This window comes from Theropithecus gelada, chromosome 20 (assembly GCF_003255815.1).
Source record: "Theropithecus gelada isolate Dixy chromosome 20, Tgel_1.0, whole genome shotgun sequence".
NCBI lineage: Eukaryota > Metazoa > Chordata > Mammalia > Primates > Cercopithecidae > Theropithecus > Theropithecus gelada.
In genome coordinates, this window is record NC_037688.1 from 1 (window position 1) to 21,298 (window position 21,298).

A 21,298-nucleotide genomic window follows, 5' to 3' on the forward strand; every position below is an offset into this window, starting at 1 on the left:
TATTTTATTTTATTTTATTTTATTTTATTTTATTTTATTTTTTGCAGAACTTTTATTCCCCAAAGAGTCTGTGGCACACAGGAACTGTGTCAGAGTTTACCCTTTCCTGGTTCAGAAATGTGTAATAAAGTTTGGTTTGCAGCTTGCAAAAATCACTTTTTAAACTAACAAATAGTGACTGAATCAAGTTATGCAGTTAGTGGACTAAAGTTTACAGGGCACAGATGAGTTTATCAAACTTCATTATTTTATTTTATCTTGTCATTTACGACATCCATATAAGCAAAAATCCGTATAAGCAAAACTCATGTAACCACTAATAACTGAAATGTACATTTGTCTTTTTCTCCATATAGTCACAGTAAGTTGCACAGCAAGAGAAACATCAAAAGTTTATAAAACTAAATCTGACTATATGCATCCTCTTTTATGCCCTTTAGAACCTAGATAAAAGAACCTCTTATACTTGATATAACCTGAATAATATTATTGAAGAGCTAATAAACTAGTGACATATTGTAGAAAATTAGTGTTTTACTGTCTTCTTCTGTGAAGAATCTGTTTATTGGTACTACACATTCAGCATTTTATCTTTGGCTTGTTTCATAGCTAACAAGATATTTAGACATGAACAACTGAGTAGAGTATTGAAATAGTGTGCTGGTATTTGTAGTTTTCATAAATATTATTGCAGGCAATGGAGTTGCACCAGAGAAATCTGAGTTCTAGTACAAAAGGAATACTTAGCGAGGACTTCAAGTTTAAGATATTTATTGAAAATGTCCTCAATTGCAATACAAACATTATAAAAGTTTTTAAAACACTCTTTTCAGTAAATTATGAATTAAACAAAAAATTTAAATGATAGCTTTTATGGAGGTAGGGAAATGCTAATGAAGTAGAATGGCAATTGAAGCCAAAAGATCTGAATTCAGGTGAACAATTTTGCCCATATTAGTTTTATGTTAAAGGAAACAATGATTCTGACCACATACTATTTACTGCAGTAAAATATTTCAGAAATTTGTGCATAATACATAATTAATTTTCTAATGGTAAAAAAGGAACCACATCCTACAAATTATTCCAAAACTGTCTATTGAAGAGAGTGGCATATCAAATGAAGAAACTTGGAATTTCTCATGAGGTGATAATCTATGCCATAGAAAAATCTATGTAAAATATTTTATTCATGTATGCAAATGTTGATATTTCTGCTTTTCAGGAAAATAACGTGCTCTAAAAGCTTAATGCAGATAACTAAAATTACCAGTAAGTTGCAAGAATTCACGAAATGCCTGATATAATGGAAAGAAAAATATGGAAACTTCTCAGGACCAGAAGAACATAAAGGTAATGATCCAAACAAGTATCAACCTAAGAGGTCAGTGCCCCATTCAGATGGATCTGATCACAAGGATGTCAGATCTATGTGGGTTGTTCAGCTTCTGACAAGGCAAATGGAATAAACATAGATAAATTGCCTGCTGGCATCTGGAGTGTGCCGTCTTCCACATGTGAGAACTAAATCATAAATTATGTTGCAGAAAAGGATATACACTACTAGCATGAAGCATTAGATAAATTATATGGCACATAAAACTCAGATATGAGGTTTATATTTAAATGTTTGCCAATATCATGAAAAAACAAGAAACCAAAATAATGTGGAAAAAAACTATGAGCTTGTCAAATCATATTTGGAAAAGAGGCAAATGGAAAGTAAAGTATTGAAAATGTAGTAAAACAATTTAATTTACGGCATACAAATTACATCATTAAAATAGACTGAGCTAATGAGAAGACTAGTAAACTGAAATGCTGGGTACAATTAATGTAGTCATATACTCTATAGGAGGCAAATTAATACAAAATACAAATGTATTTATTTCTACTTGAAGACCAGATGAAAAGAAATACAAAAACATTTAATTGTTTTACTAGACTTTATAAACAAGAAGGCAATATTCAATGAATTAGTGGCTCCTAACTTTCAGAAATTAGAAACAAGGCATGAATCCCATCAAAGTTTAGAGTGTAATGAGTCAAAAAAAATAAGAAATACTTAAAGGAAATAATGGTTTTGGTTATTGTGAATACTGCTTCAATAAACATGGGAGTGCAATTATCTTTTGGACATACTGATTTTATTTCCATTTGATATATACCAAGTGGTGAGATTGCTGGATCTTATATATGGTAGTTCTATTTTTAATTTCTTGAAAAACCTCCATGCTGATTTCCCTAAAGTTTGTACCAATTTACATTCTCACCAATAGTGTATAAGTGCCCATTTACAGATGACTGAAGAAAATGTTACAGACACATACACACACACACAAATAGGAATAATGTTCAGTAATAAAACAGAATGAACTTCTGTCATTTATGTCAACGTGGATGAACCCAGAGGACATTATGTTAAGTGAAATAAGCCACTCACAGAAAGAACAAGAGCACATGATGTCACTCATATGTGAAATCTAAAAAAGTTGATCTCATAGAAGAAGAGAGTAGAATGGGGGTTACCATATGCTAGGGAGAATGAAAGGATGAAGGAATGGGGAGAGGTTTGTCAAGGTTACAAAGTTACAGTTAGACAGGCAGAATAAAGTCTAATGTTCTATTATACAGGGAATGCAGCTAATAATAAAGTCCTATTTATTCTAATAACTAGAAGAGAGGATTTTGAATTTTATGAGTACAAATAAATAATACATGTTTAAAGTGCTAGTTATACAAATTACCCATATTGGGTCATTGTACAGAATATACATGCATTGAAACATCACACTGTACTCCATAAACATGTACAATGATTATGTGTCAATTATAAAATACATCTTGAAAAAAGAATGATCAAACTGCCTGACACCGAAAAGAAGAAAAACTCTTAAAAGCACTGAGATAGAAGACAGATAACCTGTGAAGCTGAGGGAAAACTCTAACCTTTGTAACAAGTTAGAAAACAGAAAAATTAATATCAATAAACTATGAAAATAAAAGCTTCGGGACAGCATACAATCTATTAACAGAGTGATAAGACAACCTATAAAATAATAGAAAATATGTGCATCTGACAAGGAGTTAATATCCAAAATATATGAGACTCAACTCAACAGCAATAAAAATACAAAGAACTCAACTAAAGAGTGAGCATAAGACGTGAATAGACAATTTTCCAAAGAAGACACAAGGAAATGCTCAACATCACTAATTATCTGAAAAATGCAATCCAGAACCACATAAGATAGTACCTCATTCCATTTAGAATGACCATTGTCAAGAAGACAAAAGATAACAAAGTTAGATGAGGATGTGGGGAAAAAGGAACACTTATACACAGTTGGCATGAATGTAAATTTAGTACATTTTTGGATGTATTTTTTTATTAGAAACTTCATGAAAAACTATGCAGTTTTCTCAAAACAAAAACAGAAACAAAACAAAACAAAAATGAAAAACCTAAAAATGAAACTGCGACCTAATCCTGTAATTTCACTATTGAGTGTACATTAAGAGGAAATAAAATCAGTATATTTAAGAGATATCTGCACTCCCATGTTTATCATGGCTCTATTGACAGTAGCCCAGATATGGAATCAATCTTAGTGTCCAAAAGGGATAAATAGATAAAGCCAATGTGGTGTACATACACAACGGAATAGGATTTAACCACAGAAAGAACGAAATCCGGCGCTGCGGGCTGACGCCGGTCTCTGACGTACGCCTCCCGCGCGCCGGGCCTTCCAGGCTGTTCCAGTACCAGACAGATGGGTGTCCTGCCGCAGACCCTGCTTCAGGACCACCCACCTTCCGCCTCCCAGTAGCTCGGGCTTTTGCGGTCGCCACGGCTGCTTCTCCTACTGCCGCAACTTGGAATCAAAAACGCTTCGTCGTGCTCTCTGGACAGAACCATGAACCCAGCGCAGCTGCGGTGCGTAAAGCTCCTCTTCCGCCGCCGGGCGCAGCCTGCGGAGCCTGCCGCGTCCACCTTGGCCTAAGCCCACCCGCAGGGCAGCGCCCAGTTGCTCCTGCCGGCGGCGGCCTGGGACGGACTGGAGCGGCGGGACACCTTCGGGGAGCGTGCGAAGGAGGAACTGCAGCCGCCACCTCCTCTCTCACTCCCGAGGATGTGCAAAATTACCATGAAATTATGACTTCTCATCCTGCGAGTTACCAGTTGGAAAATTGGAGTCTAAAAAATGTTGTCACCATTATAGCCCACCAGTTCCCCAATAGCTATATTTGGGTGATAATGTGCTCCCGAACGCATTTGCACAAATTCAGCTGGCATGATAGTTTTCTGAAAAGTAACATATTTGGTTGTCCAGAACACAATACTACATATATTAATTTTGTAACATTATATATTATATATGCACTATTGAACAACTACAATGAATCAAGCACTGCTATAAGAATTTTGTATTCATTATCTCTCGAGAATTCTCTTGGAGGTAGATTTCAGTATCTTCAATTAAGAGGCTAATTTATAAACTGCATATATTTGAATAAGACTGAAACATGAAAGGCTTTTAAAATTACAATGTTGAATAAGGAAAGAGCATTATAGAAGTCTATACAGCATGCATCTTTACAGAAAGTTTTAAAACTTACAAAGTTAAATAATGTATTATTTAGAGACACCTACATATGTAGTATGATTGATAATAAAAGTCAAAGGAATTATACTTTATCAAAACTGAGGATGAATGATGATTTTCTGAGGTAGAGAGGCAGAAAGTTATATTTGGGAAAGACCGTGTAGACAATACAGACAGCTTCAAATGTAGGAGTAAAGTTTTATTAAGTAATTGATAGGTACAGGGTGTTGAATTTTTTTTTCTACACACACACACACACACACACACACACACACACGATTTGGCCCTGTATATTCATGAATACCACATCTGTGAATTCAAACCAACCTTGAATCAAATGCAGTTAAGCATACAATGTTTACTTTTATACTGAACATGTACAGACATTATTGTCATTATTCCCTCAGCAATACAAAACTATTTAAAAAGCATTTATGTTCCATTAAATATAATAAGTAATGTAGAGATGAATCAAGTAGTATACAAGAGATTGTGTATAGGTTATATGAAAATAATCCTTCTCTTTATATAAGAGACTTAAGCATCTAGGATTTTGGTATCCCAAGCGGGTCCTTGAACCAAACCCCTATACATACCTGTTTATCCATAAGGACAACCATATAAAGGACAACTGTGTGTGTGTATTTATATGTATAATTTTACACATACAATTATATACTAGTGCTTAATATTATATTTTTATTATAAATGCTTGATGTAAACAAGCATTAAGTTTCTATGGCATACAGTACAATATTTCACTTAGTCATCTTCTATCTCTACAACAACTCCCCATGACACAAGTTTACCTATGTAACAAATCTACACTTTTACACCTGAACTTAAAATAATAGTTTAAAAAATGTTATTTTTCAAGATCCTATTGATGACGTTAAGTGGACACTTACTGAGTTATGTATTTTAGTGATGTTTAACATAAACTAGTTTTGTATGGATATATGCAGTCTCATTTTACTTTTTTGTTGTTGTTGCTTATGCTTTTTATGTCATATCCAAGAAAGTATTGTCAAGATCAAAGTAATAATTCTCTCACCTTGTAAAACATATTTGGAATATTTTATTCAAAAAAATTTATAATTACAGTTTTTACATTGAAATATTTCAGGTAGTTTTTATATACAGTGCAAGAGAAGCATCCTACATTGTTATTTTTTGTTTGGTGGATAGTCAGTTTTCCAACATCATTTGTTGAAAAGACTATTCTTTCTCCGTTGTGTGGTCATAGCAACCCATGTGCAGGTCATCTGATTATGTTCACAAGGGTTTATTTTGGGGCTTTCTATTCTATTTCATTACCTCTTTGTCTTTATACTAGTACCTTACTGTTTTTATTTCTGTAACTTTGTGATAGGTTTTGAAATCAGAAAATATGATGCCTTTAACTTTATGCTTCTTTTCTAAAGCTATGGTGGATATTCATGGTGGCTTGAGATTTCATATAGATTTGAGATTTTTTTTTATGTTTCAGTAAAAACATACCATTGTAATTTTCCTAGAGATTACATTGAACTTGTGTGTCGTTGTGGGCAGTATTAACATTTTAACAGCATGAAGCCATCTGACTCTTGAACAAGAGTGGGTTCAAGGGTGTATTGCTTAAGTTCTGCATATTTCTATATATGATGGCTTTCCTTCTGCTTTTAGTTACTAGTTTTGTTTTGTTGTGGCCAGAAAGAATACATGTATAGTCTCAGTCTTTTTAGATTTAATAACACTTGTTTTGTGTCCTAATGTATTGTCTATCCTTAAGTGTGTGTCATGTAATTGGGAATATTGTTTATTCTGCCAGGGTTGACTGAAAAGCTCTATATACGTCTATTAGATCTAATTGGTCTTTAATGTTTTTCAAGTTTTCTTTTGTATTGCTCTTTTACCTGTTTTTCTATTTATTATTAAAAGTGGGGTATTAAAGTCTCCCACAATTATTGTGTTGATGTATACTTCTTGCTTTGCTTCTGTCAATATTTATATATTTGGGAATCCCTATATTATGTGCCTATATATATTTATACATGCTGGAGATTCCTGGCAAATAGATGCTTTTATCATTACATAATATTATTCCTTGTCTCTTTTGACAGTTTTAATCTAAGGAGTATTTAGGTTAAAATAAGTATGGTGACCCTGTCCTATTTTGGTACTATTCATGTGGATTATCCTTTTTCATCCTATTTCTTTCAGCCTATTTGTTCCTTAGACCTGATTCAAGTCTCTTAAAAAGAGCATATTTTTGGATATTGTTTATTGTGAATCCATTTATGCATTTTATGCCTTTTGTATAGAAAGTTTCGTTGATTTATCTTTAAAGTAATTACTGAATAAAAAGAATTTCCGTTCCCATTAAATTATTTTCTGTTCCTTTTAGTTATGTTTTTTTCTCCTTTTCCCTCTTACTGCCTTTTTTTGGTCATTGTTGATTTTGTAAGGACATATTTTGTTTTCTTTTTTATTTTCTCTTGTGCACCTTTCATAGATAATTTTTGGTGATCACCAGGAGGAATAGAGAGTATATAAAACACTTTAAAATGATATCAATATATTTTATCTCATAACAACTTAACTTTGTGTACAAAAAACACCTCTTTACATCTTTTCTTTACCTTATTATGTTAATACAATAAAATTTTATCTTATTAATTTTACAACAGATTTTTATATTGTGTATTTATTAACAAACATATGCAGATTTCTAATGTTTTTCTTTTTATAATTTTATAGCAGATGCATGTGTATTTTATACACCATCATTATGATAATAGAAAATTCTCTATTTTTTTGTATATTTACCTTTAACAGAGAGTTCTACATTTTCATATGGTTTTATAATTAGCTGTCTAGCATTGTTTTATTTTTCAACATAAAAGTCTCCTTTTAGCATTTCTTGTATGGATGTTCTAGTGACGATGAACATCATGTATGTTTTTTAAATTTTAGTAACAGGTGGACTTGCTATGGCTATTATACTAGTCTTTTTATAACACTGTCATAAAAACTATATGAATCTGAATAATTTATAAAGAAAATAAGTTTAATTGACTGACACTTATACAGGTTTAACAGGAAGCATGACTAGGAGGACTCAGGAAACTTACAATTATGGCGGAAGGGAAAGGGAAAACAAGCATGTCTTCACAATGGGGGAGCAGGATAGAGGGAGAAACGGAAAGTGTCACACTTTTCAGTCATCAGCTCTTATAAGTAGTCACTCACTATCATGACAACAGCATGGGGAAATCAAGCCCCATGATTCAATCACCTTTCATCAGGTTCCTCCCTTGACACCTGGGGATTACAACGTGACTTGAGATTTGGGTAGAAGCACCGACCTAAACAGTATCAGTTTTATTGTTACTTGTGTTTCTTATTTATAGCTATTTTTTTCTAGTTTTCTCTCTTACAGGTTTTCTTGTGTCTCATGGATTCTTTTCTTTTGTGGTAATATGCTGTGGTTCCTTTCTCATTTTCTTTACTGTATCTCTACAGGTATTTTTCATGGTTATTGGGATGATTAAATAAAACCTCTTGAAGTTTTATTTTCAGCTGGTAACAAATTAACTTTCATTGCATACAAAATTTTCTCTCTTTGCATCTCTCCTCAAACTTAAATTACATTATATATTTATGTTTTTATATTTTTATATAACATATTCATTAACAAAGGTTTATGATTGTTTTTATGCTCTAGTCTTTCAGATTCAATAAAAGAAATAGAATGCTTTATGCACCATCATTATGACGCTAGGGGAATTATATATTTGTATATGTTTATACCATTCTTAGGAAGCTATATCTTTACATAATTTTTTTTTTTTAAGGCAGGGTCTCATTTTCACACACGCTGGAGTGCAGCGGTTTGACCACAGCTCTCTGAAACCTAGAACTCCCAGGCTCAAGTGACCCTCCCACTTTAGCCTTTCGAGTAGCTGGAACCACAGGCCTGCAACATCATGCCAGTTAATTTTTAAAATTTTTCATACAGATGGAGTCTCAACATGTTGCCCTGGGCTCAAGCAATTCTCCCATAGGGCTGAGATTACAGCTGTGAACCACCACACCCGGGCTGATTTTGCGTTTCTGTCTGGCATCAAGACACTCTAGGATGTGAATAGTGGTTGTATATTGTATCTGAGTTGAAGTATAAATGGTGAGAAGAAAAGTTAGAAGCAGGTGCCTCAGGAAAATATACAAGGGGACCAGATAGGTGGGGTGAGTAAGTTTCCCTGAAGAATGTGATATGTATGTATTGGGTCCTGGTAGATGGAAAGTGAGCAGGGAAGAACATTTCAGAAAGAGAGAGGAGCACAGAGGCCCAAAGCAGAGACAAACGGTGAGGGACAGTGGCAAATCTGGTACCTTTTTTGGTGGTAATAAGGTTTCTGCACCTGTCTGGGTGCCTGGTCTTGAATTCTACTTGCAGAATCTCTGCATGTCGTTTAAACTTTTTGAGCTCTGGTGTTTCATTTCAGCCTCTTCTTGTTTTGGAAGCAGATCTCAGGTCCAGGAGGCCCACGTTGATGAGCTCTTGGAACAAATGAGGCATCAAAGTCATGAGGAAATATGAAAGTTTCATCTAAGAAAGGCCAAAGATTTTCTGAAGAACATGAAATCCATGTTGGCTGATGAGACCCCAAAAGACAGAAGACGCTGGCCTGAAATTTATAATATGGTCACAGGCAGCCCACTCAGGAGCCTAGGAGCTTAGTCAGCAAGCTGAGGACTAACATTTTGCCTCTAACATAAGGGAGTGTTGTGGTCATTTGCAGCTTTGGTCTGAGCCCATACAGAAGCTTCAAGAGAGAATGTTGAAAAGTTTATGGAGGAAGGTTCTAGGACAATGTACTTTAAAGTGTGACATAAATTGTGTGTTGAAAAAAGTAAAATTGATGAGTCGTTTTATACATAGAAGATAAATTGTTATTATCTTAAGCAAGACTCTTATAATTATGAGGTGTTTTATGTAAGTCTCTTGGTAACCACAAGAAAAAAGTTATAATAGATCCAAAAAAGAAAAAGGATCAAAGCATATAACGACAATAAAAGCAAAAAAAAAAAAAAAAAAAAAAAAAAAAAAAAAAAAAAAAAAAAAAAATTAACAAAAACACAAAGGAAGACAGCGTAAAAAACAAACTACTAAATGATCAGACAGCAATTAACAAATTAGCAGGAATAAGTACTTACCTATCCATAGGTTTTTAAATATGAAAGTCTAATTATCCAATAAAAACACATTGTTATGGTATAAATATCCCCTCCAAAATTTATGTTAAAATTTAACTCCCATTGTTACAAAATTAGGAAGATAGACATTTAAGAATTTACTGGCCGTTCGCCCTGGCTCAGGCCTATAATCCCACCACTTTGGGAGGCCGACGCGGGTAGATCACGAGGTCAGGTGATCGAGACCATCCTGAATAACACGGTGAAACCCCGTCTCTACTAAAAATACAAAAAAATTAGCTGGTGTGGTGGCGGGCGCCTGTAGTCCCAGCTACTCTGGAGCCTGAGGCAGGAGAATGGCGTGAACCCGAGAGGCGGAGCTTGCAGTGAGCCGAGATCCTGCCACTGCAGTCCAGCCTGACAGAGAGAGACTCCGTCAAAAAAAAAAAAAAAAAAAAGAAAGAAAAGAAAAAGGTTGGGCACGGTGGCTCAAGCCTATAATCCCAGCACTTTGAGAGGCCGAGGCGGGTGGATCACGAGTTCAGGAGATCGACGCCAGCTTGACCAACATGGTGAAACCCCGTCTCTACTAAAAAAATACAAAAAACTAGCCGGGCGAGGTGGCGGGCGCCTGTAGTCCCAGCTACTCGGGAGGCTGAGGCAGGAGAATGCCGTAAACCCGGGAGGCGGAGCTGGTAGTGAGCTGAGATCCGGCCACTGTACTCCAGCCTGGGCGACAGAGCGAGACTCCGTCTCAAAAAAAAAAAAAAAAAAAAATACAAAAATTATCCGGGCATGGTGGTGACCGTCTGTAATCCCAGCTACTCGGGAAGCTGAAGCAGGAGAATCGCTTGAACCTGGGAGGCAGAGGTTGCATTGAGCCAAGATTGCGCCACTGCACTCCAGCCTAGGTGACATAGCGAGACTCCGTCTCAAAAAGCAAAAAACAAAACAAAACCAAAAAAACAAACACACAGTTTACTAGGCTATGAGGGCTCAACTCTCATGAATGAATTAATGTCATTATTTGCAGAATGAATTAGTTGTCATGAGAGTGGTTCCATTATAAAAGCAAGCTCTCTGGTGTGCACCTTCTGTCCTCCTTATGCCTTTGACCATTTTGTGACGTGGAAATATGATTCTCATCAGATGGCAATGGCATGTTCTTGGACTTTCAGCATCTAAAGAAATGAGCTAAGTAAACTTCTATTCTTTATAATTTACCCACTCTAGGATATTCTGTTACTGAAACAGAAAATGAACTAAATAATTCACAAATGTCTAAAGAGATTAACAAATTTACCAGTATATTTTATGTAAGAAATTTATTTTAGATTTAAGGGCACACATAGGTTACTGCTTAAATAATGCAAAAAGAATATACTATGCCAATAATAACTAAAAGAGTATATTAGTGGCTATATTTATATCAGACAAAATAGACTTCTAGAAAAAAAATCTGTCAGGAGATACAGAGAAGTTGACTATATAATGATAACAAGCTGATCTGTCAAAAGGCTATAACTATATATACACCCAACATTGGAGCACATAAATATATAAACATACGTATATATGTATATAATATAATAATATTATGTCTGTATAATGTCCATATAATAATAATATATTTTATATATGACTGTAGAAAAAATAGACCATTATTATCATAATAGAAGGTGTTATTACTCTACTTAAAACAATGTTTTAAGTAGTAAGAAAACAATGTACTTGCAAAGCACTATAGAACAAGTGCACCTAACAGTGATAAACACAATATTTCATCAAACAGTATTTGAATACACATTCTTCTCGAGCACACATGGAATATTATCCAGGAGATATCGTATGTTGGGCCAACAACAACAATAAAATCTCTTAACAGTTAAAAAGATTAAAATTATATGAACTTTTAAAATTACGGCTTTTTACAACTAGAGATCAATAACAAAAATATTAAAAAAAAAAAAAAAAAAAGAAAGCCATCATCATGACAGTTGCCTGGTCCAAGGTATAGGTCACAACCCTACCCATGAGCAGAACCAAGAAGGAAAGTCACATCACCTGAATGCTGGGCCATGGAAATGTCAATATCCCTCTATAGGCAGGACCCACACAGGAAAGTCACATCATCTTTCACTGAGTGCTAGACTCAGTGATATGTCACAATGCCCACTGTATGCAGAACCCAGTCAAAAGAGTCACATCACCTAGATGCTGGGTCCAGCAATATGTCACAATCCCACTCTGTTCTGAGGACCCAGTTATGAGAGGACAGTCATACCACCTAGGTAATAGTCCCCTTTTTCTGTTACTGGAGGCAGGGCACAGGCAGGAAAGCAGAGTCTCACCATCTAGGTGATGGACTCAGAGATACATTACAATGCCCCTTGTGGCCAAGGCTCAGGGAGAACAGTCACATCATTTAGCTGTTTGGGTTAGGTACATGTCACAATCCCAACTGTTGACAGGGCTTATGCAGGGAGGTAAACTCTATCAGGTTCTGAGAAAAAATTATATGTCAAAGTCACAAGTGCAGGAAGGTCCTGGGATGAGATTCACAGAGCCACACGTTTTCTGGCTCAAGGTATAAGAGAAAACACCTGTGAATTGTTTTAAGGTATGCAAACCACAATATCAGTGATGGACAGTATTCATGCATGAAAGCTCCAACATCACCTGCAATCACTGTCTAATTAGGGCAGTCACTGCCTCACAGGTGTGCTGATATTTAGTATAAAAGTCACCATTCTACCTGTGAACTGGTTCTATATATGAGAGTCGCAGTGTCAACTTTCAACTGATCAGGATGTGATATTCAGAATTTCAACAAAGGACTGTGTCTATATGGGAAGATGACATATCTCAGTGTATGTTCTGTGTGCATAGAACAGTCACAATGTCACCTGTGTGCTGGGTGTTTATAAGACACTCTCTGTGCCACTTAAGAGCTTCATATGGTCTGCATGAGAATGAAACCTGCTCTGAGACCTTCATGATGGTATAAACCCGTGATCCTACAAGCTGCCCTAAGTTCAGGTATGAGAGTCATCAATGTGCCTGTGATCTGGGTCCGGAAATGAGAAACCACCTCATTTGTGGATGGATCTAGATATGACAGTCACAATTCCAACCGTGAACTGTCTCTGTGAGTGAGATCCAGGACCTCGTGAGTGGGTTCTGTTCACATTTAATCCTAACTGTGGGCTGTGTGTACATACAAGAGTCCCAATAAGAATTTTGATCTGGGCTCTGTTTTAATACTCTCTGCACCACCTTAGGGCATTATACAATATGCAAGAGTGTTGTAATACTTTGAGACGTCTGTAAAAGCAGGAAGCCCAGGATCTTATGTGTTGAGGTAGATATGAGAGTCAACATGTCTTCTATTTCCTGGGACCAGGTATGAGAGACATTGACATGCTTATGAGCTGGGTCTAGAAATGGGTCAACTTCCAACATCTGTTACATGTGCCAGATACACATATGACAGTCCCAATTCTGACTGTGGACTGTTTGCACATGTGAGATTTACAACCTCGCCAGTGGGCTTTGTCCATGTGTGAGAGTGACAATCCCAATTTTTGGATAGTGTGCCCATGAGAGCCAAAATTTTACTTCTGTAATGCACTCTGATAAGACCCCCAAGTATTTACAGAATATTCGTAAGTGTCATAATCATCTGTAATCTTCATAAAATTAGGAGACCGAGAACCTTACTAATTATTCTAACCTTAACTATGAGAGTGAAAATCTCTTCTATTGGCTGGGCTGTCATATGACAGTCATCATTATTCCTGTGACCTCAACCTAGGTATATGTCACAATCCTACCTGTGGGCAGAACCAGGCAGGAGAGTCACATCACGTGAATACTGAGCCAGATATATATTAGTATCCCTCCTGTGAGTTGAGTGCTGGTAAAAAATTCATGTCACTATGGTGCTGGGAACAGTGATGTGTCACAATGTCTTCTGTGCACAGAACCCAGGTTGAAGAATTACATTGTGTGAGTGCTGGCCTCAGCAAAATGTTACAATCCCCTTTGGGAATGGGGCCCGGGCAGGAGAGAACAATCATATCACCTGGAAATGAGACCAGAGGTATATCACAATGCCGTCTGTGAGAAGGAGGGCCACATGACCAAGGTTATTGGCTTAGGTCTATGTCACAGTCTAAACTGTGGGCTTTCTTCAGGCGGTATATTCAAATCAATCAAGTTCTGGCTGGGCAAAAACATATGTCACAGTCCCACCTGTGGGAAGGTCTGCTAATGAAATTGACATTCCTGCACATGTTCTGGGTCCAAGTATTAAAAAGTACGCACCTAATAAACTGTTATACACCTCATGTGTCCAAGTATGCAAGTCATAATTTCAACAGTAATTTGGATTCATGCATGAAAGCCTCAACCTCAGACAACACACAATGGGAGAGTTAGAGCCTAACATATTTGCTGAATCTTGGTCAGAGACTCATCATCTCACCTGAAGGCTGAATACACATATAAGGGTAATAATACCAACTTTTGACTGCCTTTGGTTGTGAAATTCAGAACTTCAACAGTGGGCTGTGTCTATGTGGGAGTGTGAAAATCTTTACTGCTGGCAGTGTTTGCAGTGAGAGTCAAGGCCTCAACACTGTACTGGGCAACATAGGGAGACCCTGTCTCTACAAAAAAAAAAAAAAAATTAGCTTGCCATGCCTGTGCTTCTAGCTACTCAGGAGGATGAGGTGGGAGAATGTATTAAGCCTGGCAGATCAATTCTTGGTTAGCCATGATTGAGCCACTGTGCTTCAGCCTGAGCAACAGAGCAAAACTCTGTCTCAAAGAAAAAGATTATAATATCACAAACTATCATTTTTGATTAAAAGGGAATAAAATTAGAAGAGCAGAAAAATGCTGAAATATCTACAAATACGTGGAAATTAAACAACACACTCTTGAGCATGCTTTTCTTCAACGGTTGGAAGACAATATTGTGAAGATGTCCACACCACCCAAAGTGATCTACAGATTCAATGCGATCTCCATCAAGTATTAACTGTCATTTCATTTTGCAGAAATACAAAAATGTTTCTAAAACTTATATGGACTCTAAAGGGACTATAAAAAGCCAAACAATATATATATAATTTTTTTTTTGAGATGAAGTCTCACTCTGTTACCAAGGCTGGAGTGCAGTGGCATGATTTTGGCTCACTGCAACCTCTGCCTCCTGGGTTCAAGAGATTCTCCTGCCTCAGCCTCCCGAGTAGCTAGGATCACAAATGCCAACCACCATGCCTGTCTAATTTTTGTATTTTAATAGAGACAGGGTTTCACCATGTTGGCTAGGCTGATCTCGAACTCCTGACCTCTTGATCCGCCTGCCTCAGCCTCTCAAAGTACTGAGATTGCAGGCGTGAGCCACTGCGCCCGGCCACGAACGTATTTAATATTATTTAACTATGTGCTTAAAATAGTTAAGATGGTAAATCTTATGTGTTTTTGACTACCTTAAAAATGAAAAAACCTTCTAAAGAGATACATATTTATAAACATTTCCAAAAATTACCTTCAAATCATAAAAATAACAGAAAAACAATAAGAAGGCCAGGTACAGTGGCTCATCCATGTAATCCAAACACATCAGGAGGCTGAGGAGGGAGAATAGCTTGAGGCCAAAAGTTGGAGACCAGCCTGAGCAATATGATAACCCCCCATCTACAAATCACAAGCAGAAGGAAACTGGCAAATCAAAAAATGTATGAAACTTAAAACATCCCACTCTTGACCTTGTGTTTTAGGGTCAGAAATTTTAATGTTGTTAAGATGTCAATACTACTCACAGTGAAGCACGAATTCAACGTATTTTCTATTAAGATCCCAAAGTTATATTTTTTGCATACATATTATTTTAAGTCCTAAAACTCATAAAATTTCAAGGCCTGCCTGGTAGGAATGCTGATTTTTTTTTTGCAAAAATATTATTTTAATTTCTAAAATTCATATGAAATATCAAGGGATAATGAGTAGCCAAAATAGCTTCAGAGAAGAACAAAGTTAGAGTTATCAAACTTCCTGATTCCAAAACATATTATAGAGCTATAGAAATAAAAATAGAGAGACAAATAGATGATGGTACAGAATAGAGAACCGAGAAATAAACCTTCATAAATATCATCAAATAATCTTCAATCGAGTTGCCATGACCGAACAACGGGGAAAGAAAAGACTTTTTAATAAACAGCATTATAAAACTGAATATCAAAATTAAAGAAAATAAAATTGGACTTTTCACTTGCACCATTTACAAAAATGTCTTAAATTAATTAAACACTTAAATGTTAGTCAGATAGCTATAAAACTCTTAAAATATAAGGTGACTAGTCATGACATTTGTATTTTTTTTGAATATGATATTAAAAGCAGAAGAAACAAGAATATAACAGAAAAATGGGACCACATCAAGTGCAAAAAGCTTTTTGGACATCACAGAAAACATTTAGTGGAGTAAAAGTGCCACCAAAGAAATGAGAAAAAAAATTGCAAAATAATTTATTTGATAGAGGTTAATATCTAGAATGTATAAACAACTTCTAAAACTCAACAACAAAAAGTGAATAATCCTATTTAAAAATGGGCAAAACACTCAACAGATGTTTTTACAAAGCAGATATACAAACGGTCAAGAGGAATTTGAAAAGATGCTCAAAATACAAATCTTTAGAGAAATAAAAGGCAAAACCCTGATGAGATATTACCTCACACTCATTAGGATGGCCACTATCAAACAAGAAATAATAACAAATGTTTTCAGGGATGGATAGAAATTGGAACACTGCATTTGTGGTGGAAAAAGTAATAATACAGCCATTATGAAAAATAGTACAGAGCTTCCTCAGAATACTAACAATGAAATTATCATACAAACTGGCAATCCCATTTCTGGATATCTATCTAAATGTGCAAAGCAGGACATGAAAGAAATATTTGCACAACCATGTTTATAATAGAACTATTCTCAGAATCCAAAAGGTAGAAGCTAGTTAAATGTCCCTTGACAGATAAATAAGAAAATACGATATATACATATGATGAAATATAATTTAAAAGGAAATCCTATCACATGCTACAGTAACAATTAACCATTAAGACATTATGTTAAGTGAAATGCATCAGGAAACAAAGTGACAGTGAGTGTATGATTCCACTTGTGAGATATCTTAAGTAGTCCAACTCACAGAAACAGAAAATAGCATGTGTTTGTCAAGGGCTCAGGAGAAGGTTACAATGGGCAGTTGTTGTTTAATGGGTAGTGAGTTTTAGTTTTGCAATGGAAAAGCTCTAGAAGCCTGTTGCATTACAAAGTGGATATATGTAATACTACTAAAGTATGCAATTAAAACATATAAAATGGTAAATTTTGTTACGTGTTTTTATTACAATTAAAACACTGTAAAGTGATACATAAGAGATACAGTTATAAAGTTTTCAGAAAAATCCCTCAAATTACAAAAGCATTTTCCTTACAAAACATAATATAGATTTGGCAATAAATACAAGGGTAAATTATGATTATTTACATGACTACTCTCCTAAACAAGACCAAAAGGAATTATTTCACAAATGCAACGTTGACTTATCCAATAATCAATCAATACATTACACAAAGTAACAGGATAAAGGAAAGTAACAGCAAGATCCCTTCAACAGACACAGAGAACATTTGACCAATCCAATATTTATTCACAATTAATCTCCCCGGAAAGGAGGAGTACAAACAAACTTCCTAGATCTGCTAAAGGGCATCAATGCCTGTCAAAGGCCTGGGGTGGACAGAACACAACTGACAAACTGCTCAGAGCCTTAGGAACACGCCCAGTGTCACTTGTTTAACTTAAAAACAAGGCTGAAGTGAGAGTCGGTTGGCAACTAGGCTGGAGAAATGTATGGAAGAGTGAAGACTGTCTGAGGCCCTTTGGATATCTCTGAAGGTTTTTTTGGAGTTGATGAGCTGAGGTCCCATCAGTTTTGAGGATATTAATAAAAACACTGAGGATATTAATAATACCAATAACAATTCATGCCAATGGCCCAGCATGTGCCAGGACTTCATTCATTTCATGAGCATGACTCTGTTGAATCGTCTAGGCAAATCTATGAGGTGGGTGCCCTTATCCCCACTGCACCAGAGACTCACCTCACCCAGGCCAAATGCAGCAGTTCTCCATCGAGATCACACAGCTGGTGTGCTGCAAAGCCCCACCAACCTCATCACCACACTTGTGTTCCTACAGCATCACTCCTCTTCCCATTTGGGAATTTCCATGTTTCGGGTCTGGATGTCAGTGCTAAAATGACCCAGCAAGAGGTGTGTCAGTACTTCTAAGGATGCCCAGTCTCTACCAAATTTCCTGACCGATGCTCTTAGGAAAATACTATATCACTTGAATGTTCTCTGAAAGCCTGTTCTCCTGTTCTTTCCTATCTCAGTAAAGGGCCACATCATATCTCTGGAAATTCTCCTGACTTGACTAACATGTAGCAGTAGTCTTGAAGACTCTTTTCTGTTGCTTGCAGCAAACCAACATTTCCTATAGCCTCAGGGTCAAATGTATCCCCAAAATAGAATGTATCCCCAATCCACCTACTTCATCCTGATTTCACATCACCTAGTTTAAGCCAGTATCATTTTTATCTGACGTGCAATAAAAGGCTGCCTTTTTCCATGTTTGCCCTCTTTAGAATTAATTCTTCATAAAGCAACTGGAAAAAGCTTTTAGACATATGAATCTGATTGTACCTCTTGCTTAAAACCCTCCAATGACTTCTCACCGCATGGGGAATGAAATCACAATCAAGTTTACATATCTCACAGGAACTCTGTGACTTCACCTCCTCCCCTTGCTTTCTGCAGGCCCTTCCCTCTGCCACTGGTCTCTGGTTTTTCAAACTCACCCTGTTTATCCCCATTTCAGGATCACTGCTCAATCGAATCCTCTGCCTGGAATTTTCTTCCTCAGACTCTTTGCATGTCATTCCCTCTATGTCCAGGTTACTGGGATCTCAATGTAAATGTTATGTCCTGACAGAGGCTGCTGTGAGCTGAATCGTCTGCCTCCCAGAATTCATATGTTGACACCTTAATCCCCAGCACCTAAGAATGTGACTATATTTGGAGATAGCATCATCACAGAGGTAATTATGTTAAGACGAGGTCTTTGGGAGCAGAGGTTCAGGAGTAGGGAGATGGTCAAATTACACAAAATTTCAGTTAGATGGCAGGAATAAGTGCAAGAGATCTATTGCACTTGGTGACTACAGTTAATGTAATCTGTTCTTGAACATCGCTAGGACAGTAGATTTTGAGTGTTTTCACAACAAAAAAATGATGGGTATGTGAGGTAATGCATATGAGTTATCTTGGGTTAACCATTCCAAAATGTGTGCATATTTCACAACAGCACCATAATGTAGGCAATTTTTATCAGTTACAATAAAAAGGTTTTAAAATGAGGACCTTAGGGAGAACCCCAATCCAATGTAACTGATGTCTCCCTAAAAGAGGAGATAAAGATGCAAATGTGCACACATGGAGAAATGGCCACGTGAGGATAAAAGTAGAAGGCAGCCACTTATAACCTCAGGAGAGAGGCCTTGGAGCAAACCCACCCTGCCCACATCTTGATCTTGTACTTTATTCTCCTTCATCAAGTGGAGGCTTCTGATCCTGAATACTTTCCAAAAACTAGAAGCTACAATGGTGAGGGGGCAGCACAGACCTCAGGGTGAAAAGTTTAGAGAGAATAACACATCCCCATTGCCCTATCCTATCCCCAATGCACACCTGTGCCAGGCTTTATTGGTGTTTTGTATTCCCCTGTACTGGGGATAGTGTAGCTTGTTAATTTGTGTTTACATCGAGGATAACATAAAACAAAGGTAAACAATAAAATAAAAACAAACAGCACAACTCAAATACTAGTGTTTGGGCAGGGTGACAGTGAAGGAAGGAATGTCATGTAAAAATGGAGATGGAGCTTTTTGAGCTAAATCAATGTCCTTTTGTGTTTCTACATCAGAATCTGTAGTAGCAATTGTCAGGTTAGGTGTTTTTGTCCTTATCTGCCTCATAAGTGCCAGAGGGGATTACTCTAAACTGGGTGAGAAACAAGTCAAGGAGTGTAAGTGAGACAAAGTTCCCTGCGATTTGCCACAGTGGCAGGGCAGAATTCATCATGAGTGCCTCTACCCTCTGATGTCCAAAAAGTTTAACTCAGTAGGTGATGCTTATTGGCTGCCAATTTGGAAGTATCTGCCTCCATGCTCCTGTCTAGAATGGTAACATCTCTGCCAGTAGCTGATAAAATTCCCAACATCTCATTATCCTGTTTTCCAGTTAAGATTCACGGGAACTATGTGGACAGATTTGTATAGTTCTATTCTTCCAGCAGCCAGAGAATACTTGATATTGTTTTCATTTGAAGATTCTGAGAGAGGGAGTCAGCCTCCACCTAGAGGCGGTCCTTAGAGTTTTTGACACATAGTCTCCCTGACACTACTACTTACACTGATTGGAAAGTCATTGATAACCTTGCTACAAAGCTCCTGTACAACTGAATCCTGACACATCAAGGGCTTGGGGCTTCCTAGCTTGATATTCCAATTTTGAAGTGAGTAAATTTGAGTTCTCCAAGACATCAGAATTCCACTTAGAATGTAACATATTCTAAAAGAAAATTGGACTGCCACAGGAATATCTTAGCTGTAACAGAAAAATTGGGTTCTTTGATGAAAATTTTATACTCCTTGATATGGTTTGGTTGTGTTTCCACCCAAATCTCATCTTGAGTTTTAGCTCCCATAATTCCCAAGTGTTGTGGGAGGGACCTGGTAGGAAATAATTGAATCATGGGGGTGGTTTTCCCCATACTTTCCTGGTGGTAGTGAATAAGTCTCACAAGATCTGATGGTTTTATAAGGAGAAACCATTTTTGCTTTGCTTTACTGTCATTCTCTCTTCTCGTGTTTGCCACCATGTGAGACATGCCTTTCACCTTATGCCATAATTGTGAGATCTCCCCAGCCATGTGGAACTGTGGTTTCATTAAACCTCTTTCTTTTGTAAATTGCCCAGTCTCAGGGATGTCTTTATCAGCAGTATGAAAAGGAACTAATTCGTCCCACATCACTGTTTGAAGAAAAACTGCCAGTTCCATGGGGTCTTCAATTTACTGAATATTTCCTGGGTGCCTGGCCCTAATTCACTGGTGAGTCAAGAAAGCTGCCACCTTATGGTGCTCACTGGGCGGCTGTGGATGTCTAACCTCAGTGCCAGCCACACAGAACCTGAAGCCAGGCTGGTTGCTCCATCTAAATGGTAAGAACTCAGGGTTGCATAGTATTCCATGGTGTATATGTACCACATTTTCTTAATCCAATCTGTCACTGATGGACATTTGGGTTGATTCCAAGTCTTTGCTATTGTGAATAGTGCTGCAATAAACATACGTGTGCATGTGTCTTTA

At 36.8% G+C, this 21,298-nt stretch overlaps 1 pseudogene; it reads left to right on the plus strand.

Moving 5' to 3' along the window:
* The first annotated feature begins 3,830 nt into the window (after window positions 1-3,830).
* LOC112614667 overlaps window positions 3,831-21,298 on the plus strand; it is a 38,004-nt pseudogene continuing 20,536 nt past the window's right edge.